Raw genomic sequence first — 25,534 nt, forward strand, 5'->3', positions numbered from 1 at the left:
AGTAGGTTATTAAAGTATGATCTAAAAGATCATCGCTCAGCTAATCTAATGTGTTGCCAATATTTGTTATTTGATACTAAGGAAATAAAAATACTCGATAGAGCAATTCAAATGATGTAAAGTAATAGGGAGCTAGGTTCTAGGCACCCATATTGCCTCCTAAATCATAACACTTGCTGCATTGTTTAAAATATAAATCACACGAAGTGGTCAAAATCCAGCTTTAATTTTCAGTCTAATGATTACATTGGTTGATTTCCAAGACCACAGCTAAAGGCCATGAGAACTTTTAAAATATTTTTCCACCCATATACATATTGTCCCAAGCATTGAGAGGAAAAAGAAAAAAAGAAAAAAAAAAAAAGGAAAAAGAAAAGGCAAAAACACAAGCAAGAAAGAAGAAGAACAGCAATGATACAGAAAGCACAGTGGTGAAATAAAACATTTAACATGGAGCTACTGGTCTGCAAATTAACTTTGAAATTGCTAGTAGACATGCTGATTTGGATCTAGCCGCCAGGTGAATTCTCAGAACTCTATGTGACATGTAGTGACTTAGACCTCTTTACTGTGGGTTTGAGGAACTTCAGGTTTTCTTTCCTTTCTTTTATTGCTTTACTATATGAAGCAGATTGTTCATAGAGAATTATTTAAAGAGTTTCCCCTTCACTTTCCTCTGCAGAGCTACTGTTAGCATCTGGTTCTGCATGTACCTAGAAGCCCATTCCTTTCAAGCCATTTTCAGGATCAGGGCCTTGATTTGTAATAATTCACTAAAAATTCTGATATGTATCTTTTTTGTTAAAATGCATTTAAAATTATCACAATGCCCAAAAAACTCTACAACTCTCCTTTCAGAAACTTCTAGGGAATCATGGCATTCTTCATAGCATTCTGATAAAGAAGCAGCATGACAAATACTTAGTCTGATGTTAAAGCTGAATAATATCCAAATAAAAATATGAATATAAATTTATGAGCTGTATCAGTCACAATTAACCAGTCAGGAGAAATGTCAGAGTATACAGATCTGCTATTTGAAAAGTACTGAATATTTTAGAGATTCTTTAGGAAGGTACTGAACTTTTCTTGCAATTAACTATTCATCCATAAAATTTTCCTTAACTTATTTCCTCCTCAAATTATTGCAGAACTTACTTTCCCTCAGTGAGATCAGGAGTGAAATCACATGCATGTACACAGTATACAGACAAAAACACATACCCATAGAAAAAGCCATGATAGATACCACCCCCAACTTTCCCCAGTTGTACGTTTGATGCTTGCTGGTGCCATTAAGCAAACATAAAACAACAGCAAGCGCGTTCTGTTGAAATGTTTAGCTAAATGAAACCAAAACAGTCACAGTTCACAATTTCATAAATACATTAATTAGAAGTGTCTCCAAATAGCATGTGATTTTGAATTATTAACATAAAACACTGCATTATAAATGACTGCAAATTGCATTCCTTAGTGCTCTCCATGCTTAATTTATTATGCCGTAGGAAAATTTGCAAATTACTTCACTGTTTTATATTTAATGGATAGTTTTATATGTATATTGTTTCATTAAGATAAAATTAAATCACAGTGTACATATTATATGCCTTTCCAGTGACATAAATATCACTAGAGACCCTCACACTTTGTCAGGAGAGGAGTGTGCTTCTGTTATTCCCCAGATTTAATAAAGAAATGAAGAGAAGGTTCAAGCTACTGCCCACATTCATGCCCATCCATAATTGTTCCTTCCAGCCAACCCATTTCAGAGGTTTGCAAAAAGTTCCTGCTGTTTGGAAGTACAGTGAGGGGCACCAGAACAGCCATCCCCTTGCGACCTCCCACAGTGCTATGCTTTGAAGGCAAAGGACATTTTTCTGCAGTGGCCTCCGCTGCTACGGCAATACAGTCATCATGCCACCAGTACTCTGTGGGTGAGAAAGAACAGAGAAGCCATGTGAACCCCCTGCCCTGACCACCATGAGCAAGGACATCTCTCGAAAACCATTTCACTCTCCCAGGAAGAAGACAAAACAGCTGGCATGGGCTCTCATCCTACGCTGCCAAGACTTTTGCTGTTGCATCTTCCGGCAGTGGGGAAAGGATAGACATAAAACATCCTAAGAAATCCTGATGAAGCGAGCTGGGGGTAAAAGTCCTGAGAAATACTGCAGGGTAGAGGACATTGTGTATATATATATTAAAAAATCCATTTAAAATGTAACTATTAAGAACTTTGTCTTTGACAACTTCTTGCATGTTGTCTGTTCTTAGCCATTTGTCTTCTCATTTGTAAATTCTAAAATAGAGGAACTGCCTCTAACTGTGTGCCTGTAGAATGCTTATTACAATGGAGACTCAACTTCCCTGAAAACCTCAAAATGCAAATAGTGTAAATAATAAATATTTACGATACATAAACAAATAACATTGGACCACAAAGAGACATTCTAGTTGTGTTTAAATAAGCTATCCAACTCCCTGTTTTTTAAAGAACTAATAATATTCCTTTGGTGGATGTAATAGACCAAATATTTCTCTGAACTCACTTTAAGACTCTTTATAAGGTATAAAAAGGTGTTGGTTACCTGCCTGCACAGGTTCTACAGGTTTTCAAATGTATTTTCATTTAATAAGAATATAGCACAATAAAATGTTGTAGGAAGGGTAGGAGGTGGAGAGGTGGCATATTTGGGAAAAGCTATAAAGTCTGCTTTAAATTAAAATTGTATTAAGGAAACTGAAGCTACAAGAAGATGCATGTAAGAGAGAGAGAGAGAGAGAGAGACAGCCCTCTGAGCTATCCTTTTCAAGTAATAAAGATGAGACTCTGTCAGAGATTGAGGTGTCAAAACTGGAAGTGCTGGAACAAATTCACAAATTAAAGAGCAACAAGTCACCATGACCAGATGGCATACATCTGAGAGCTCTGAAGGAACTTAAGTGGTTGAGCTGCTAACAGAAAAATATGCAGCCTTTCATTAAACTGCTACCAAGCCAGAGGACAGGAGGTAACAAAAACTTCATCTCAAAAAATCTGGAAGGTGCATTTTTGCAAGAACAATTAAGGCTACAGATTACTCTCTCTTTTAATTATTCTGGATTCAGAGAGGAGTTTAGCACACCCAGTAAAAAGCACCAACCTCAGCCAAGCAGGAGCCACTTCTCAGAGCAAGCATGGTGGTTTTGCTGACTCAGCAATATGGTGATGACCATTAACCAGGCTGGGGGGCCTTGCAAGGACTGACATCAGTGATAATTAAAAACTAACTGCCCTAATTACCCCTGGCTTCTTAAACATGGGATAGGTTCCACAAGTACCTGTCCCTTGCAGTATTTTCAGTGTAGGTTAACTCTTTCCTTAATACATTTATGAATGGGATCAGAGGAAAAAGCTGTCATCTTAAAACCAAGAATTTCCTCCTGATTTTATGTCCTGTTTATATTTCCTTATCATCCAGATAAGAAATTCTCTATGGTACAATATAGAGGAAAGGCACAGAGAAAAGAAAATCAGTTCAACATCTACCTGGGCAGTACAAACCTTGTACTTGTATCATTGCATAGATTTTAAGGTGAGTGTTCATCTAGTCCTGTGGTGCACAGCTGCTCTGCTGTTGCTTGGTGTGCATGCAGGCACACAGTCCAGGTGATGCACATGAAGAAGTGCAGACATGTCCCCACAGTCTCAGACAGACATTCACAGATCAAAGGTGCAGGGCATCAGCTGCAAGTCCCTGCCCCTTCACTGCCATATATGAAGAACTATCTATAGGCAAGACTGAGGGATACCAATATTTCTGATCCCATCTTCCAGCTATTACAAATCAAAGAATTTTGCATTATTACTCCCATATCATGTTGACTAAAGTGTATCTTCCTGCTAGGTGCTTAGCCAGAAGATATCAAGATTTAAGAAAGTCATCTCTGTCTGTGAAGGTCTCTGACAGTCACCTGCACTCTTACAAATACATGCCTCACTTCTAAATTGAATACACCTGCCTTTCACTCTCAGCCACTGGTTCTTGTTACACTCTTATGGTTAATGCAAATCCTCAGGAAAACAGGTTATCACTCTGAAGACTGCAAATAGATTTCAAACTATCAAAACAAGAGCTGGGGGAGAACAGTTTAGTCACCCCACCAAACATTTTGGGATTAGGTAAATACAGAAAAAAAGATGGGGGTCCTTCTTCCACAGCAGAACCAACCCATGCTTTGTAAAAGCTTTCATCTGTGATAATTAATCCATTTCAAAATATTCAGAAATTTACTGGAGAACTGTTACCTGAGATACCACAGGAGAGGAAGGAGATTATCCGCTTGAGAATAACCAGTCACCTGCAGTTTCAGACATGTACCTTCAACATAAAAGAGTGAGACTCAAGTCACTGAATCAAATGAATATCTCGAGCTATTATTCTGGGTGAAAGAGACTGTCTTTCTAGTTTCAATGAGAAGTTCTATCCACATTGAAAACAATATATAAATAGCTGCATGAAGTTTGGAGATTGAAAAATCTTTTTTTTCCCCCCCAAAATTACACACTATGTAAAAGAAAAGCTCCTGGTCTTGAACATTCTTTATTTCTTTAGAGCTTCATAGGATCCTGAAGCAACTTCTCTTGCAGCAGAGGATGGCTGTAAATCAAAATTTGAAAACTCCTGATTTAGACACATGCGCTGAGGCCACCTCTTTCTTTTGCCAGTATTGTTCAGCCTAGCAGTCAGATTGGAGACACAAATACTCTTAGATTCCTTGCTGAATGCAGGAGTGTGGAGTGCATTTTTTTCCCTAAAGTGGGTGGTCTAGAGAGGGTGAACTCTATTCTTCCACAGATGTAACAGAGAAGTGAGGTTTACATCAATCATATACAATAATGGCTTTGGGACAATGATGCTTTTCGACCCTAAATCATCTCCCTAGCTAGAGCTGATGGACAGGTGTGGAGGAGGAGGATTGCTGCTCTCTTCTGAGAACTGTTTGTAATCCTAGTTTCTCCTTCCCATGCATATATGTTCACATTTTAAAGGAAAACACAGACATTTCTTCAGGAAAAAAAAAAGGCATTGAAACTTTGGCTTCATTCCTTGAGATTCTTAATTCACACATCTGTGAGTAATGGACAGTAAGCAGCAGAGACATAAGCAGAAATCAGAATCCAAGCAGGACTTCTACAGCAGTAACAGACTGGGTGGGCTGGAGCATCATCTTTCATGTTTTCTCCCTCTGAAGAATCTGCCCAAAAAAGACAGCATATTTTTGATGATGTCTCAAATGTCCTCGCTTTTCTTTTGTATTAGCAACAGGTCATTTCTCACTTATTCTGACTCCATTTCCACCTTCAGAACTTTAAGTTCCAGCAGATAAACCCAAGGGTTCTGGATGGTCAAAGTCATTCAATTTTCTCCTGGAATGGGCAGTCTTAAGGTTTTAGGTCATGGTGGAAAAACCCCCGTCACGAGTGACTTCTGTATTTTCAAATTCCGCTGGAGGAACCACAAGCAGATGTTCTTGCAGAAATGTGAAAAACAGGATATGTGTGGGAGTCCTCACTGAGAAGAACGGTGGTAATCTTGCAGATTAAGTAATGGACATAGGATTCACACTCAGCAGAAATCAACTGCTTAAAAATAGCTAGTAGGCTCTCAACATATTCTTTGTGCATTCTTTTCGTGGCAGTCACTTCCTTATCCTAAATCAGGCAATAAATATAGGCCAATTCACAACTTGCTCTGGTGACTTTTAACCTACAAATGCAAGCTGCTTTTATGTTTTATCACAATGAATTCCATCCATAATTACAAAAGCCCATTTTCCCATGCTTGATTCAAGTCAAGGCCTACGCTGCTTAGGGAGCCCACTTCTTTGCAATCTCTAGGCTAGAGTAGTGCAGCCTATTCTTCACAAACCACTGGAAGACTCCAAATGATTCTGAAAATAGCTATCTGACTTTTAAGTGCTCTGTACTGGTCACTGGCTGCTTTCAAATGGAGTTTGTGGTGCTGCCTAAGAGTGCCAACTTTCTCCATGGTCGGGGTCCCAGAGAACTGAGGCGCCACCACTCTCACTATGTCCTGTTGCGGCCATCATGTTCTGCGGGCTTCTTGCAGGCTCAGAGACTCTCTCAGTAGAGGGTCTAGCTAATTGCACATCTCTCTAACAGCACCTCCTCAGTGTTTCTAAGTCAGTTCAGTATCTATGCTTTTTTTGGAACAAACAAAATTTCAACTTGATAAGCTTCAGGTTGGCCTGAAACATCTATCTGTTTTTCAGGTCTCTAATTGGCTTTCAGAAAAATTTACTTCAGGCTCTATTTTTTATAACATCTTTACCATTAACCTTATTTTCTTCTGGTTGAAACCAGTGGAAGGCAGGCAAGTGTCACAAATGCACAGAACTGTCAGGAAGCAGACAGATACACTATAAAACTGTAGTCATGTCCTTTATGTAGTTAAAACAGACTCAGATAATCAAATCAAGTTAACCTTGAGTGAAAAATAAGCTCAGATTCTTGGCTGCTGAGCTGAAGTGGCTTCAGGACTCTTCAGCTACAGACCTACTGAACAAAAAGCGCATCCTTTATAACATCTGGTAGAGCCAGAGTGTGCCTTGATACCTACATCCAGCATTCAGAAACAGAGACTTGGATGTAGGCCACAGGCCCATCAGCCAGTAAGAAAGCTGGTTTTAAAAAGCAAATCTAAGTTGTGCATACTCCCGGCTCAGACGGCTACCAGTTCCTGGAGCTAACGGAGGTGACAGCTCCATTCTGGTGTAGGGCTTCTTCCCTACTTACTTTCCTTCTGTATCCAGCTGAAATAATTCAACTAGAAATTTTGGGGTATACTGGGATCAGCCTAGAGCACATTTCCAGCTAACATGAGCAACTTCTACAGCCGATGGATGAGCTTGCTCCTGGTTGATTGATGTTTCACAGCCCTGGTTTTGGGAGCAGCACTTCGGGTAATGTCATTAACTTTTTCTTGCTGTATTTTTTTCCTTTTGTTGATGTCTCAAGTCCCTGAGCTTTGCTGAAGACTCGGTATCTAATGTCTTTTTCTGTTTTCTCCCTGACAAGCCTCAGAGATATTAAAAATCAAAAGAAGACTCTAAGGAGAAAATAACACCTCTTTAAAGTACTGTTTTACTTTTGCGTCAACTCACAGAAGCTTTTTGCTCTCTTGCCTGGCCCCAGTCAGATCTTGCATAAAAAGGAAAAAATGCACTTAAAAGTGCTGTTTTCTTTCCACTTTCCCCTGTGCTTCAAATCATTAGTCTTTCTGCATTTCTCTTTTATTCCCTGACTGGCTTGTGCCGAATCAGATTATAATACATTAAATCTCCGAGAAATACAAAGCTCTCCGAAGTGCTCTTTGGGGTCTCTACGCACGTGTTCTCTCACTCTTCCTCACAGTAATTAGTGTTGTCTCAGGGTCAGCTCCTGGGTGCAGGCCCCACTCAGAAAAGTTCAACCACACCCTCCAGATCACTGCAAAATGAATTCAGGATGAGTTTTGCTTGTTTGTAGCCACTGCTCTTCTGTGAGGAGTCCTAGGAATTGCCTTGAGTGAAAGGATGCCCTGTCCTACTTTTCGGGTCTCATTCTCCTTTGTAGAACGGAGGAGTAAGAAGCTCCTTTGGAGAAACAGGAATGATAGCCCTCCAGCTAATTTTTTTGCACACATCGTGATCCCCTCTACCAAAAGCAGGGCTGTCGGATCGCAGTCCTGGCCTAAATGAAATCAATGTCAAAGCTCTTCTGATTTCGGCGCCACCAAGACCCTCACCCTCCCAGTCCCGAGTGACTACAACAAGTGCAGGGAACAGTTCACATGTAATTTGTGCTGTCAGAAGGAAACACGGACCTCAGACTGGCATTTGCATTGAGCAGGAAAAAGGCTCTATAGGGTAATTACCACTGAAAAGAGCAACCTCATGCTAAGACAGCACAGTGCAAAGAGTTGAGGATAAGGCTATTATCAACCACATTAACATCAGTCAGAAAACACACAGAGATAATTCACAGCCAGGTGATACCCTGAATGTGGTTTGATTCATTACTCACAGGTTATCGCGAGAGAAGGGGAGAACATCTCTTTTCCTCCTGAGTGGTGCTTTGCAGACAGCAGGGAGCTCCAGCAGGCACTCGAGGGTGGAAACGGCCCTGATCTGAGTGGGACAGAGCTGCATTATCACATGGCTAGTGAAGCTTCTGGGAGGTCTGCTGCTGCTGCTGCAGAGGAGGGCACGTGAAAGAAGCACAATCCACAGCTTCACGTGAGCCCTGCCGCCAGAAACACATGGGGGCCATTTCAGCCGAGTCACCGCTGCTAACACTGCATGGCTTTGGATACAAGAGTGGTTATGAACTTATGGCAATAAGTCATTACAAGTTCTGCGAGGTAATTTTTACTGAAAAAAATTGGGAGAACCACCTGAACACCTGACATTCAAAGAAACCTCAATGAAGCCACGCTAGCAGCTTTTTTGATTTCTGCAGTAGCAAAATACACCAAAATCCTCAGTACTGACAAAACTGGCAATGTGTTTTTTAATCAGGCCCTAATCCCATAATGAATTAGTAAGAAAAGGAAAAATAATCTTTAAGCTACCACCCCCATAAATTTCTCTCTTCTGGATGAGGTGAATGTACATTTCTTCTGAGGGCATAGGAATAGCAATGCAGAATGAAGAGTCATCTGCTTCTATCATAGCTTTGTTAGTAAACTTGAATTCCCTCCTGAAGTGCTACTCTCCTTCCAGTCCTGATCTCCTCTTTTGAAATGAAGCCTGCTCTCCCATTTTTGTGGTGGTTTCATAATGTGGATAAAATGGGTCAATGATGGAAACAAGGAAGGTTAAAACTCATTTTTACTCTTGCCCCAAGCAGGAAATGAACAGACATCTCCCAAATTGAGAGACTGGATATCTAGCCTGCTGCAACACTACACCAATAAAGACGCCTTTTTCTATTTAAAGAAGTAATATAATAAAATGATGGTTCACTTCATTATAACAGCTAAGAAGGATTTGCTGGTTTCACAGCATAAATTTAGATTAATTTTTCAGATTTGACAATGTTATAAAAATTATATTGATTCCGAAATTATAATTTTAGATTGGTTCTGTCATTTTAGCCTATTAGCAGTCTTTAAATGAAGTGATCCAGCATTACAATCAATCTTATCTTCCATTATGCACTTCCTGGTGCTAAAACGTAAGATCGATTCTAATTAACTACACTGGTTCAGTCATTTGGGTGGTTTGTTCAGAAAAGAAAAAGTTACTGCCCTGATACCACTAAACAATTTATTATACATTTATGTACGGAATTTATATCCAAAATGAATGTCACTCCTATGTTAAAAGCAATACAGTTGCTGTTCTCAAAAATATTAGGATGGGAACATTAATGCTATTGCTAACCAGTGCAGCACATGAAATATCTTCAGGGTCCACTTGAGCTTTAAGAAACAAAGCCAGGTCAGCAAAAAATATTTCCTCTGCAGCACAGGCTATAAATCTGTAAGTACACTGAAAGCGACCTGGAGCCATTCTGAAAATGTCGTTTCCAACGTGTAACTGTGGGCTAAGAGAACAGGTTTAAATGCTGCTTAAGAAGCCATGATGGTGAAAATAACTCTATGAAGCAAGCTGATGTGATTTAAATATGAATCAGCTCAAACGTACTTATTTCTTGCTGCACTTCCTAGTTTCAGCTTGGACTGATGTATTGAGCTCCAAGAGGCTGTGCCCTCAGGGACCTTGATACTCCCCTTGCCCTGTGTCCATGTCAAATACTACAGACTACTAGCCTTCCAAAGACATATAGATGATGGCACTGGTGCAAGGAGGACCACTGTAGTCTAGTGTGCTCCTACCTCTTATGAACCTGGAAGTCTGATGAATGGCTAGAGAGAAAAGTGGATGGCAGAAAGGCAGAAAGGTCTGCAGCCTGATTTTACAACAAAGACAGCAAAGACTGATCTCAGATAAAACCTAAGGGATAATGTGCAATTGCTTGAGATTTTAGGATGCTTAAATCACTCTTTCAAGGCACACAAACACTATTATCCCAAGTACCAATCTGTTACTTTTCTCATTGATAATGCTTCTGCCTAGAAGCTTTCCTAACTCATTCTTAGGTGGTTCCTACTACAGCTTTAAAGAAATGAAGCATACATACCCTCACCACTATTTCAGCTCTTCTGTCTGTTATGCCCAGCACAACTTAGAAACAATCTGCAGTTCAAGGGATGCTATACTGGGTTTTCCAATCACTGCCACTGCATTCTTTCATGTGGAGTAACCTGTAGGGGAATGACTCAAGAGTAAGAAATGAGACGTTGGCATCCTGCTGCAGTGTCTCTCTTAACCTCCTTCCCTTCATATGCCCTCACGCATGCTTTGTTCCTATCCTCCTAATGACATCGTCTCATTAAGAAACCAAATTGCTGAAAAAACTGTGAAAGGAAGCAGAAACCTTAACATCTTTCACCTTCCTGTTGCTTTTCTTTAAGGTCTCATCCTTGGGCATTCAACAGAAAAAGATCAGACAATAACTGTAAGCCCCCATATCTGTCCCCTTTGAACTACTTGTACTGCTTCAGTAACATACTCCTCCTATAGCTGGTCTCCAGGGAAAAAGGAGCTTGCCAAAGGAAAGAGAAGCCCTACAGAGATAGGGAAGACTGGACAGCAGGTAAGCCAGGACTGAGCTTGCCTGTAGGCCCTCAAGTTGTTGTCAGTCATCATGAATCATGGCAATTATTCTTAGGAAGGGGAAGCCTGAGAACCAAAGTTCTTGACAAGGTCCCTTTGTTCCATCACTGAACTTGTCTTGGTACTGAGGACCCATTAGCCCAAAAGATTCACTTTGGATTCTGTGCAAAGTCACTGCAAGTAACACCCTGGGGCCTGGGACTTAATACCAGGAATGTTTCTATGAATATCTTTTTTAAACCCATGGTTTGTTAGTTCAGTGACAGAACAATTGTTTTGCAAGTAGAAGTCTTGATTTCACTGGTACTGCTATTGCACTCACTTTGCACAGTCATTAATTATTTGCCATCTTGTAAGAAGCCCTCGGGAGCCTGATTCTCCACTGCCTCACCTTAGGAAATCATTTACATCGGTGCAAAATGAGTGCAAAATGCTATCACACAGCTGCAAGCAGAGAGGTCTGATTCAGCTGCTTTGCATCACCTTCTTCCACCACGCTGAACAGAGAAGAACTAGTTCCAAAAGCTTTAGAGAGGGTCTGAGGGCAGGTAAGCACTCCACTCCTGTTTGCAGGGGGACAGAGTTGCTTCATTTTTTTGCCTTTGACTTAAGGATGCTTTCTGACAGGCCAGTTGGTAGGGCAATTTCACTATGCCTGCAAAATAGTTTTAGCACTCAGTGTGGTGCAAAGCTGTAGAGACAAACACTGTGCAGGCTGCATTTGCAAAGTGAGAGGGAGGGATATTTCCTGTGTCACACCAGTCCCCTGAAGCTTTCTGAACTTACGACCAGATACACAGGTGGAAAAACACCTTGTTCGCAACATGGGGCTGACACAGGTAATAATGTGTGGGGCAGGCCCCCTCCTCAGGGCCCTGCACGGTGACTTCCTGCTGCAGCAGCCCAGGGGAGCCATCAGCATGTGCCAGCCTCCCTCCGTGCCCCCGTGTCCTTCCAGCAGAGCGAGGATGGGCTGACAGGCATCCTCACCCATGAGCTGGGCTCGTGCTTGCGGGCCCCATGGCTTGGACACACCACAAAGCAGCTCCCATGAGGCTGCCAGCAGAGAGCAAGTTCATTCATTTTCTTTCCCTGGTCCCACTTTCTTCTCCTCATGGCACCCCAAAGGATCCTGATGACTGCTGATTTCTAGGCGTGCGGATGGTGAATTAAGGTGAGAATCGCTGGGGAGGCTGTGAATGAGGAACGGCCTGATCCCGGGGTATCTGAAAGAGGAGATGGCTGAGGACAACGTGGCAGGAGACTGCGCCGCATGACTGGTGTCACTCATAAAACAAATGATGTGGGAGTAGGGGAAGGGAAGAGACAGCACAAAAGAGAGGAGATGACATTTGTACAGCAAACTGCTTTTGTTTCTTTCCCATTTTACAGGCAGTATGTCTATTAAACATGGCTTTTGCTGCCAAAGGACTTGTCATATTACATTAGGTTTAGCAACTTCTGCTGTGGCAAAGTGTGCAGCATCTCCCTTCACATAAAGAAAATATTTTCACAAGTCTGTTCAACCTGCTAACTGTGATTACAGACAGTTGGCCCCTGACATGACATTTATTGCTCCAGCTTCCAAGTAAGAGCCTCATAGCACTGCCCAGCCAGCTACCTGAAGAGCACATATGTGTGTGTGGAGACCTCAAACAAGTTTCTGCTAACGACTTCATTTTGTACCCTCTTAGTAGGTGTTTAGCAGCTCGACAGAAATGATGTTATGGTGAAATAATAAAAACAAGAGCTTAAAGAGTATGTATAAGCTAAGACTTAAGTTAGCCAAACTTCCTCTTTTTTTATGCTCACCCTGGAATGTATATGATAACGTATATCTGATCACTTTTGCAGTGCTGTTTGCATACATATTTCTACACTGATCAGCAATACAAATCATAACTGCAAATGACTGGGGAAAAGAAAGAAGCAGAAAGGCCTTTTTCCTCCTCTACTTGAGAGGGGATCTCACCTGAGTGTAAAGACAAGAGGGTAAGAAATCATGCCAAAACTGGGGAAGTGCAAATGGGCATGGTATGCTGATGGCAGTCACAAAGAAGTAGTTGACCTAGTTGGTTCCTCCCATCAAGGTATCCAGGAGAGGAAAGTTTGGCGTGAAATGAAATGGAAAAAAAAAAACAAAAAAACCCAAGCAGAATAAATGAAGAACACATATATTCCCTATGCCCACCAGTATATGCTGACTGTGGCCACAGCATCTCCTAGAAACAACTGCCAAGAGACCAGCTTCTCCATTTCTGCATCCAGTAGCTGTCCAAGCTACTGCAAGGCCTCCCTATGTATTTTCCCAAGCATTAGGGAAGAATGGAAGGATAATTAAGGCTTTGTCAGGACAAGAGAATATCATCTGGCAAGCATTTGGTTACTAATGGTGTTATGCGAGGGAGTGAGTTGTTTTAAATTGGATTTGTTGTTTTAAATATTTTGTTATGAGTTGCAATCATTTAAAAATGTGTTAAATGGCCTGGCTTTTACCCTTCACTTTTTTTTCCTGCACAAGACATTCGTTGGACCTGAATTCTTACGTGACTTGGCCTATGCAGTATTACTTTTTGGCAGGTCACTTTGCTCTATTCTTTTCCAAACTGAAATTAAGCTTTGGACGAGGGAGAAACAGAGCAGAATGTAGCCTGCTGCAACAGCTTGTAGTGAGTTGGAAAGAACTCTGTGTTATAGATGAGAGCTGCGCAAATACCCTTTTTTTGGTTAATTTCACTGTCTTATTTTTAAACTTGCATGTGCATCTGCCAGCAGCACTGTATCTTATTATAATATTCCTATTAAGCAGGTGGATATATTGTGAGCAGAGAGAATTTAGTTCCATTTTGGAGGATATGCTCTTTAATGATTATGTTTCTTCTATTTCTTCCATTGGTTTGGGAATTAAACTGATTCTGTGGTGTCAGTCTGAACAGAGTCTCTGCCACAATTTTGTGTTCTACCATATCAGGAAACTATTTTTATAAAAGGCCATAAGAGATTCAATGTAGGGCTTTCATAATTGCTTTTGTTGTACCCTCCTTGATCATAAAATAATGTGTGCCCTGTGACAGGAAGGGTACATGAGCTGTGCAGCTCTATTCTGCCTTCTTCATTTTCTCTGCTTATTTTAAAAACTAGCCCTTTTCTTCCCTGCTTGTATTAATGTCAGCTGAAGAGGGGATGGATAAGCAGCAAGAAGTGGGTATCAGTACAAGGCAATGGAGTGCACGCACTTCAAAACAAAACCATTTTTCCTTCTTCATCTCTCCCCTCAGTTCTATCTAAAGAAATCATTTCAGAGCAGCCTCCCCCTGAAGCCAAGATCCTTTCCTAGAGATTTCTAAAGCGCTGCAATAAGAACCCATTTCCCAAGGCCCTCCATAGGTCCCTGGAGATTTTTCGTGGTCCCTTCCTGGTTAAAATAAAAAGCATATTCAAGAGGAATGACTAATCCCCTGCCTGAATGCAACATGCCTTTTGGAAAGTTTGTGATCTGGTACACAAGCTCTCTGATTTGTTTGGCCATGTGAAAACCTTTTAAGCTGGCTCTAGAAATTCACCCCGAAGCCTCTTCTGGGACTTGTATGTTTTATTTTTCTCCCATTTCCTCAAATCTTTCCCTTGTTTCTAAAGAGTGCCCCAGTCCATTCCTGAGCCCTCAAATCCAATTACCAAACAATGTACAAATATATGGCTGAGCATGGTCTATGCGAACAGCTGCAAAATTGCTAATATTAGGTCTAATTTAGCTACAATAAATTAGCAAGTGTGTGGAAGCAAAATGATGACAGCATAATTATAACAAAAGTCGATGTGTTGAAGTATATGGATGACAATACATACTAATTTTAGTGAAAAAATGCACCAAATGAAATGCATGCAATGAACAGACGGGACTAATAGCTCAGACACATATACTTAATGTGACCAGTCAGTGTAAAAACAAAAAGATAGATGAAGCTGTTCAGAATCTAGTGCTAACAAGCAGTGTAGTCTGAAACCATTAACTGTCAGGGGTAATAACACTCAAAGTACTGAAGTGCAGTAAAACAGCAGCACTTTTCTCGGGATGATGTGCTGATGTACAAGCACACACCTGTGAAGAGGGTACTAAATCTATCCTTGCGTTTATTACTATGGAGGGAGGAAAAACAACACTAATAATGTAAAGTATAAACGAAAATAGCAGACAGCAGAGAGTGACATTTGTATGGTCCCAGTCAGCTTGTTAGCTGAAGTGGGTTTTAATTAGCTATTTTCCAGCAAGCAAACGAGCAAATTAGTGGCAGCCATAAACAAGCAGAGACAATCAGGCCCAAAGAAAAAAAAAATGATCGGACCTGTGTGTTTTCCTTTTGGAAATACAATGCCTTCATGCTTCAGCTAAATATTTCTATTAACTAAAAGAATGCAGCAAAGTGAAGATCTTGGCAAAGGTGCAAGTTCCCAAAGTGGCTCGGAACATGATGTCAACAATATAGCAAGAACAGCAGGGAAAAAAGCTCTGCTCTAAACAAACCTACAGCCTGCCTCGAGGGCTAAACCTTGAACCTCCTGCACAGAGCCTCAAAGCCACAGTAAATCCTGCATCTGGTGGTGCTCCATTTTTCCTGCAGAAGGCTGGCCACCCGTTCCATGCACGTGGGCTCACACATCTCCACTGTCATGCCCCCCGCTCCCACACCGGTCACAGGACTGCAGCAGCCTCAGAAAGTGCAGTCCAGGGGGTGTGGGCATGCTGCTCTCGATCTTCATCTACAGCATCACAACAGGCACAAGACGGAAGATGTCCACTTGGGGCCATAGGATGTCTGACTCTACCAGCTACTGCTGCTGCCAAGGAAGAGGGCAATGGGTCTACAAAGGCCAGGTAGGCAGGAGACAGAAACCACTGGGGTGAGTGTGAGGAAAAGGGGAGGGAAGAGGAGCAATGAGTAGCAGAGGATGACCCCTGGTGCTACACTATTTTGCCAAGAGGAGATGTGTATTGGTTGTCTTGCCTTTACATGTTGAGTCCCATTAGCTTTGTGGGAGAAGAAGAGTCATCTCCAGCCATGCAAGAGTAGGATGTGGCCCTTGGCAGATAACATGGGTTCAGACAGTAATACCTCAATCCACATTCAGTGCTTCTTTGATTACCAGGGCTGCATACTGTAACAGCAGGGCAGGTATTATTAACACGAACATGGGATGAGGAGCCATCACAGTCTGGTCAAGCAATAGAGGCCCAAAGTTAAGCAATCCACTGTAGTACTTTCGCTACTGAACCAATTAAATTAAGAATGTGAGGGATCCCAAGTAATCAGCTGTTAAGAAAGACATGGCAAGTTTATTGAGTCAGTCAGGTTTCCACTCCTCTTTCCACAACATGTTGATGTTGTGAGGATAAGAAACATAATGGACGACAGATTGCTTCAACTGTTACGTTTTATACCTATATGATTTAGGTAAGCTCAGCATAAAATACATGTATAGAACATCAAGGAGCAATAAAAACGCAGAAGAAGTAGCTGCTAGGCAGAAGGATTCACTGGTTAGAGCACTAACCTAGACCTTGAAAAAGGTGGGTTGAGGTTTCACTCTATCAGGAACTCTCCCACGGCAATGGACAACACACCCAGTTATCTGGTGATAAAAGTACTGCCTCAGAAGTCTGCTGCAGGATATTCATTAAATACTGTGTGGGGCTCAGACATTATGGTGGAGGTGCTAATTAGTTGGAAGGAGGGAAAAAATTCTAATAAAAATTAATATTATTTATACATCTCTATGGGTACATATGACACTAAAGAAAGACACTGCAGCAAGCTTTAAGTTGGTATAAATTATCAGAGAGCTGCAGGAGAGACTCTCTAGCCTCCCTGTCCTTGTCTTGTGCCAAGGGTATTACAGTCTAATTAATACAGATAACATGAGTGCAGACACCTACCTGTTGGGTGCAGTTGGAATACTAACACAGGGGAAGTGTTGGGGGAAGGCTCTTGAAGAAGGCTTACTTTTTATTTAGTTCATTTGTTTAGTAATGTTTTGACGGTCATAGAAAACCCTGGCAATGAGTAGAGCCCAAGAGGCAATTAGTAATGGGGCAGAAAATGTAATGAGCCAAAAAATGAATTAACTTGAGCAGGCCAGGCGCAGACACAAGGGGCCTATGATTTTTTCTGGTTTATAACCCTGCCCCTCTACTGAATTCAGAGAAGTGGAAGGAGGTGTGATTTAACACAGAAACAGCCTGCAGAACATTTCCTACCTTGTATGGGGTAACTCTTCTCCAAATAAAGCACCAGCCGCCTTCAGCTGCAAGCAGGTAGCCTGTATCAGCTGAGGTCTAAAGCTGGGCTTATCCTTAGAGTTTCCTGATATTACTACTGCAACTGCAATGGGAACAGCACTGAGATAACTAGCACAGAGCAAATCCCAGTAATGCCCAGGACAAGGCACAAGCAGCCGGTGGTAGCCGGTCATACAACAATTCCCACTGCTGTCACTGCCAAGAAGGTGGGGTCAGGGATAGCAGGAGTGGGTTACCTGCACTAAAATGAACCTTATGCAAGTCCTCTTCGGCCGATTTTCTGTTCTCTTTGCCTCTTTCAAATTTCTTTTGGTCCTCTGTTTATTCTTCCATGAAGGCTTTCAGCTTTTGCTATTAGCAAACATACATTCTTTGAATTAGTATTCAGTCTTTTGTTTGATTCATGGGTTGATTTTTTTTAGTTTATATAAAACCATAAGCACTTTCACCACATTTGAATTGTTTACATATTTTTTTACAATGAAGCTGTTTCCCTGTCTCTGACAGCTGTATGATAACACCAGAGGGAAAAAAATGGGCAATTGCTCTTGCAGGCACACACGTATGGTAACTATCTAGCATCCACATGAGACAGCAAGAGGTAACTATCACCAAAATTGTCACGTTAGCCATCCTGTTAGCCATTAGGATCAAAGATAATGATTCCTACTTTACAGAGCGGCTTGACTGAATTGCAGAAAAACACAACTGCCCCCAAGTGTGTACTAGGGTGATTTTCAATGCACGCTGCTGTTCCACAGCACTCAATCCTATATAGCCCGTAGGCTTTATCCTGGGGGCGGACAACTCCATCAGAAATCAAAAATCATTACCTGGAATTCAAAAATGGAAACTTTGAGGAGGAAAACAAAAAATTTTCATGTCATTTTAATTCTCTTCTTGCATGGGGAGTTCAGTGCCAAATGAAAGCACAGGAAAGCGACAAGCACACGTACACTCAAACAGTGCTCCTTTCTTCCTAGGTCATGCCCGGTGTTATTTCATCATGGCCAGGGGACTTTGGGGGAAGTGGGAGCAGAAGGGAAAGAAGAAAGATGATCTTTAAAAGAACAAAAGTGTTGAAAATTCAGAGCAAAGGAGTCAATTCATAGCCTTATCAGCATATAGCAAGTGAAAAAGCAAGATATTCCTCTTCAAAGAGCAAAGTCCCCAAATGGATAAAGGTTAAGGTAAAGGGGTAGAATTTCTGGCTGGCTCCATCCAGCTCAGCAGCTCAGACATCAGCTGGATCTTTGGACTTTTTCAGGTGAAATATTACTAAGCATTGAGAAAGTCATGACCAGCTCCCTGAGTATCCCAATGGAAAAGAGCAAGAAGTCTAGTCCAAATCCTTGACACTTTATATCAAAACTGTAAATCTTTGCCTCAGCTCCTGCCATCCTCAAAAGTTAAATGGACAGCACTGTTTGTTTGTTATGCCTGTACTGCTCCTTTGCTTTTATTAAAGTTGCACCTTTGTAATTCAGGGTCTGTTAAGGACCCCTTTTTGTTGAGTGATGTTACCATCTTCCTTATTGGAACTCCTTTAGCCTAATAATTGCTCTTTCTAATGGACAGTCTGACGTACTTGCCAAAATCTTCCACAGAAAATAAGTTGCATTCTTAACAGAGGAATGAAGTTGTAATCTGAGCCCCTCCCCAGCAACATCTCACTCACCTCAGGACATGTACTGACAGTTCCTCAGGTGAAGCTTCAGTAGGAAAAGGAGGAACAGATTTCAGGGAGTATCCTAACTGATCAAAATCAAGAAGACTTCAGTAACCCAGGGAGGTCTGGCAGACAGTGGTCAGACAGCTCAGCATTCAGCCCTACAGACATCCAACCTGCCTGAAGTTGTTGGCTTACCCCCTACCCAGCCACTGAATCAAATTATACCAGCAAACCCTGTCCTCTTTGGCTTCTCTGCCTGAACTCTCTCATATGTTGAATAAAGACTAAATGGGAGGGGATGCTCTACTTGCAGCTAACCCCTGCTAAAGAGTTCGTGTTGGTCTCTGGGGTTTTGTCAAAACACAAGCTGTGCGCCTCAATTTTTCATTACCTCAATGAAGAGGCTGCACCACAAATGCATCTGTGTCCACAGCACAGCTGTATTTCTTCTCTTTCTCTCTCTCACACACACCTACACTTGCAATCTTCCTCTTTACTTTCAAGAGTCAGTCATGCACCTACTCTATTTGCATTAAGTAGTATGTTAGTTTGTGAATAGGCTCTCAGAAATTAATGAGAGTACTTAGCAAAGGCAGAGGAAGATAACATTGCAGTCAGGATGGCAGAACTGGATGCTAAATAGTAGCATCTCTAAGCTTGGATAGTGGAGGCCAACCCCACCTTCAGTTCTCACTGATTTCAGAAAAAGCTTCAAGAAACCAACTCTGGTGACATCACTTTTTCCCACGAGATTACAATAAGAGAATGCCTGGTGAACAGGAACAAATCAAAGTCTAACCAAATGCACACTAAAACCCAAAGAGGCAAGGTCAGACCATAGCTGCCTTGTTTTTTTGCTACGCCAGCATGGTAATGCTCCAAAAGATGAAGCCTCAATCTCTCTAGCAATACTTTAGTTAATGGAAGGTGCAGTCTGGAGTCTGCCACAATGACAAAGAAATTGCCACACCATTTTGGAACAGATAGTCCATTTAATAGGGACCATTTTGAGCTATCTCTGTACTATTTTTAACACAGGCATTTTTACTATTAATTTCCCTTTTGATAAGGCAGAGGATATACTCCTGTCAGAACCAAACTGTGGCCAGGCTGGCTGGCCAGGAAGGAAACTACCGGGCTTTCTACTTTGCATGTAGTCAGGAAGAGTTAATCCAGTTACACATGTCCGTAGGACATAGACCAGACTGAACAAGAAGAAGAGTCAATCCTCTCCCCTCGTGATAGCTCCCCTTTCAAGAAAAAGGGAAAAGAACCAAGCTTCTAAATATAAATGCTTCCCACTGGGTAATGGAGAGAAGCTGAACTAAATGTCTCCTCCCTTACCTTCAACTCCTCTTTGCTTATGTTTTCCCTCTTGAAGGGAAAAGGGGGAGTCATTTCAGACATCTTGCAGGAAAAGGGGGAAGATGCCTCAGGCTGCTATGTTGCAAATGGATGATGAAGCCCAAATACACACTTTAGGATCAGACTGTGCTTGTAATAAAACTAGTTCCTGCATGTGTTATTATTGGTAGCAGTGGGAATATGAGAAATTCATAGGCTGAGACACAATAAGCTCCCTCTAAGGCTTAGTGTTCTTCTGTAATTTAAACAGATTAAGGGTGCAAATCTCCCAGGATATAATCTCACAAGTACATTTTCTTGGCACTTCATACTCAGCCGAGAAGTGCTTCCCAGAGGTGTCTTGATTTCCTCCCAGTATTTCAATCCTTTCGCATCTAGTTCCAGCAGCAAGCAGGGAGCACGGGAACAACTAGGCAAAAACAGAAACTATCTTCCTTTGAAACTGAACAATCCTCTTTGAATCTCAAAGATTGGTCTAGTTGTATGCTGGCGAAGATTTTTGACACTTCTTCTAATGATTTAGTCCAGTCAGTTCACTTTTAATGCTTATTTCTATTTCCTTTAAGCATTCATCACAGAAAATATGTTAATGGTTTTCTTGGCATCCAGGTATAGCAGTGATTTCCTCACACAAGGTAGATAATGCAGAAAGGCAGATAGCTTCTTGTTTTTTAAAACTAGTAAAACTAAAAGAAATTCAGGAAGTATAAATGGGGTATGGGCGTAGAAGCACTTTTTCACATTGCAAATATAGTAGGTCAAATTCCAAACCACTGAATATGATATAAACATAAAATTTTACAGATTAAAATTAACGGAAAGAGTCCTGTTGATTTCAGATGGTTTTGGATCACCCAAATGGATCACTATACTGTATATCCACACTATATCCAAAGCAGGTATTTTGACAAAGGCACAAAGGCCAGCCACAAGAACCAGAGCTGGACTCTGGAAAACAAATAAGCCACCCCTATAAACATATTCAATAACTTTTCATGCTGCAAATATTTGTAGTGATTCAGGATGCTGAACTCTTTAAAAATGATTTTTCTTAAATTTTTTTCAGATGATCTATGTATTCTCTAGGTCTCATCTGCTTTTTTGTCATGACCTTAATTTTATTCAGATGCAGTGTACAGGAAAGAAGAACTACCTTTTTTTTTGTCTTCATTATGCCATTATATAATAGACCAAAACTCATGAAAATGTGAAATGCAGAAGAAAATCTGCACCACAAAAAGGCATATGTGAAGGAATGATAAAAAAATCAATTGCTAAAATCACTTTCTTGGTATTAGCTTTTAAGCAGCAATGGGCAAAGAGAAAAAAAGTCTCGTTCTAATTCTTATCTAAAGATAAGAATGACTAAATGCCTTGGATTTGCAAAGCTATATTGGCATCTTGTGAATTCAGGTTTGCATGGAGTTAGGCAATTTCATTCTCTGAACTTCTAACATTAATCTTTCCCCTCCCTATGGTTAAGTCTAAGGGGTGCGGGGAAAAAAAATGCTTTGAGAAAACCTGAATGATGTTTCTGCATGTATAGTTCACGGAAGGGTATTTTCTCTCTTCTTCCTCTGCTTCAGCCTGGCCTTTATCAAGGATTTGTCTGCGTTTCCAATAAATGCTGACCACTCATCTTCCCACAGCGCTGGTACAGATAGCCAGCATTGACGCTAGTGGAGCTAAGCACAAATCCAAATAGGGTAAGCACCACTGGAGCACACTGCAGGTGCTTTTATCTGCCTCCTCTTTTTTTTTTCCTTACTCATTTCTTGGCTTTCCTATGATGTAACTATAGTTGGACATATCAGGCCAAAATCCCAGGATAAAGCAAGGCATACAATTTTTGAAAGAAGCTTTCCACTAAGTTCATACAGTCTTCTGCCATGGAAAATATTTCTGCTATGCTATATTGAAGGTGATTATTACAAGACCCTACACTAAAACAGCCAAACTGAATGAGAATGGTGTTCAGTGTCCTCTCAGCATAATTTCCTCTAGCTTCTTCCAGATTAGAACATACACTGTTTTTCAGGGCTTAGATATTTCCAGTTGTGGAATGAAAAATGATAGGAATGGAACTATTGAGAAATATGGAAAATAATCTCTGAAGATACGAGAATTTTCAAGCTATGACTAAAAGGCAAGAGCTAATTTCTTGTGTAACAGGAGAGTGTACAAACACAGCCACTTCTTTCAAAGGACAGTGTGAAAGTTCAGACAAACCTTCATGCTCCTCTAAGTCAATACAAAATAAATAAAGTACATATTCAAGATTTTCTAGTGAAGGGTATAGGAGAGAGCTGGAAAAAGAATCATCATTCTGGAAAAGGGCTAACTGGCTTTTTGGAGTAGTCTAAAGGACAGAGATTGATTCACATCCCAAGGCAGTGCACCTGGACAAATGTAATTTCCTGGATGTTAACAGTTAATAACTCTATGACTAGCATGGTAGCAGCAGATCACATCTGGCCCTACTGGAGTAGCTGTGAGATATAAGTGATAGGCTTTCAGAGTAAAACCTTTTGCTGAGGTTGTATGAACTCAGGCTAAGAGATCCTTTAAAGCAAAAGGCCTTAACTGCTGAAAGACAAAGCTGATGTGAGAGAAGCATCATTTGAACTGTAACCTCAAGAGACCTGGCCTCCTCCAGGAATCCTTAAACCTACAAAGAGTTTTGATGCCAATTTATTTCCTTTTATATTGTTTTAATGTCTCCTCAGTGTTTTACTGAGCCTAGTTTGAGATACTTTTCCTGTCTTAGCCTGTGTCTGGAATAATTCTCTATAATTTGCACTCAGGAACAGGGAAACAAATTTCTTGCCGCTGGTAAGAGACAGATGCTATGCAAAAACTGTGTGACCCAGAGCACTCAGCCAAAGGCAATACCCACAGGGGTAACCGCAAGAGGAAAATCTCAGGATCACTAAAAGAGACAGGAACAAGGGGACCAAAGGTTATACTAACCTTTTTCACTGTTTAAACAGCTGAAGGGACAACAGTTAACATATTTAAGCCAGAAGGGACCTGGATGCTCACGTGGCCTGACTTTCCGCATAACGCAGACTAAAGAGAAGCATTAGCCAGTTCCTGTATCTACCCCAGAAACACGTTGTGGGGCAAGAGAAATGTTTAGTACAAGGGTGGACAATCCTCCCTACCCAAACACAGAAAAATCATTTTTCAAACAGCTGCAAGCCAGAAAGAAGGAGAAAAGATTTCCCCACCTGCTTTCCAGGCCTCTCTTTGTCCACTTTCCCAGTTCTTCAGGAACTTACATAGGACTCAAAAGGCATCTCCCAGCTCAAATCTCCACAGCATTAATACAATACACTAGCTAGATGTCAAGGAAAAGATGTTCTCCATTCCCCTATCTAAATTCTGAGTTTTGTGTCCTCAGCGAGATACCCACCCCTTTCTCCTTTTCTCTGCCACCTCCTGCTACCCTCTCCCACTCCCTGACTCCTGATGCAAACATTTGTTTCTCTCACCAGAAAATTCCTTCTTTGTCAATCAGTGCCAGATCCCTTCCAGATTCCCACAAAGGACCATTCAGGGATGCACAAACAACTCCCGTTGCTGCCCACTCACCATCTCTGTTCTGCCCCTACTCCTACCCATTGGTTCCTCTTCAGATCAGCTGAAGTCAGCTAAGGAGGCCCCAGCACAGCCTTGGATTAAATTTCTCTAAGCCTTAAAATCAGTTTCTGCTTGAAATTTATACCTGTTTCTGTGGGAAGTCTGCTGCATTTGTCTCTGCCAGAAGCTCTGATTCCTTTTGCACAAGTTGCTCTACTGTTCATGGGTCTTGTTGCTCTCTCCTTCATGAAGACAAACGGGCACCAGACCTCTGAGGACACCTTACGCAATATTCCTTAGTAAATCTGTAGCATCAGAGGCCACTTTGCTTTTTAATGCTGACTTCCCTACATGCACGTACACACACATGGAGAAAGAACAAGGACAACACACATAAGATTTCAAAACACCGATACAAATATTCTTAACACATACACTCCTACAAGCCACAGTCTTAAATGCCCTTGCTTTAAATCAAATATTTTCATTTTAGAAACACCTAGTGCCTTAATTCTGGAATACTACAAATTGCCAATCCCATAGCATACAGAGTTTGGGATTTAGCTGCCCCTCCCCACCAAAGACAACAAGGAAACACCTGTGCAGCACTTTTTTCCTTAATTATTCTTCATTTTTTCTGTAAGAAAAGAGATAACCAGGGAGTTAACAGGAACTGAAGTTGATTCAACAGGCAAATACAACCATATATCTTTTATGGGTACATTATAGTTCCCACATACATATTATTGTTCCTCTTGCCACCCATTCCATTCTAGGAAGGAGAAACACTTGTCCCACTATGTGATTGGTTTTAGTGGCATTAAGCTGAGCTTTTCAGTTCCAGAAATCACCATGATTCCACATTATTCACTTTTTACCACTTCTGTTAATGATTGTCTCCTTGCTTTTGCTGGAGAAAAAAGGGATAGATCCTCTTCTGCAAAGCAAGAAATGACCCAGCAATGGAAGTAGCTAATCACAGCATAAAACCTTAATTCTTCAAGTTTTCTTTATCACTACTTTTCTCATGCAATGCTTTTTCACTTGGGTGCCTCCCAGGAGTCCCATCACAGCTGGAATCTGAACCTCAGATCTCTGAGTACAGACGTGCGAGCTCTACCTGTTGCATTAATGTAAAATTTCTATTAGCTGTCATTTAGAGAAGCCCAAACAAGCTCCTCCAGGCCTCTCAGCTCTAGATTAGAGACTGTTGCAGCCTTGAGCCTTGTTGCAGCAGGAGCCCACACTCACATATTTTATTGATCTCAGGATGCACTTAGGCAACTTTTTTTTTTTTTGACATTATTTATTTTACATTTGCTTTCACAACCTAGCACAAAGGTGGGGGCTTACTCTAGTGCCCTGGAAGGAGTGTGTGTCCTGACAATAGACTAGATGCAGCAGATGGACAATAGACTGGATGCAGCACCAAGGGCAGATGGCAAACACCCCTTCGCATGCCAGGAGGTGATGGGAAGCCTGAGGAGCTCTGCAACACCTGGGCAGAAGGTAGGGGCTCAGGAGGTCGTGCAGGTGCTGGTAGGATGTGAGACCACAAGCTTCCCCTACATTTGGCACTCACCTCAAAGGCAGCTGAGAAAACTTGTCAGGCTGGGAAGTCTCAATGACAAAAAGCTTTCTCTATTTAAAAAACAATTCTATTGGTAAACTCAGGCTTGCTCTGGTAGAAAGCTTTTGGCCTTCTACCTCTGCAGCTAGACTGCAGCTGTACAGACATCAGGCGCACACCCTTTCCCAGCATTTTTTTTAAAACATCTTTAAAAAGAGACCTGCTATAAATTGTCTGCAAGTTACTGGGAGTATTTCATTCCCCAGACAATACTTTAGTTTCCTATAATCACAGATAAATGAAGAAATATTCCGGTAATTAG

General features: G+C 41.3%; 1 long non-coding RNA gene across 1 annotated transcript; it reads right to left on the reverse strand.

Annotated features, from left to right (window-relative positions):
- Positions 1 to 1,657: 1,657 nt before the first annotated feature.
- Positions 1,658 to 8,166, reverse strand: LOC135327331 (uncharacterized). Its single transcript, XR_010387443.1, has 3 exons — positions 8,072 to 8,166; positions 4,292 to 4,364; positions 1,658 to 1,931 (listed from the first exon to the last, which is right to left on the reverse strand). It is a non-coding gene; the product is annotated as an uncharacterized LOC135327331 (long non-coding RNA).
- Between the last annotated feature and the right edge of the window lie 17,368 nt (positions 8,167 to 25,534).

This window comes from Dromaius novaehollandiae, chromosome 2 (genome assembly GCF_036370855.1).
Source record: "Dromaius novaehollandiae isolate bDroNov1 chromosome 2, bDroNov1.hap1, whole genome shotgun sequence".
Taxonomy (NCBI): Eukaryota; Metazoa; Chordata; class Aves; order Casuariiformes; family Dromaiidae; genus Dromaius; species Dromaius novaehollandiae.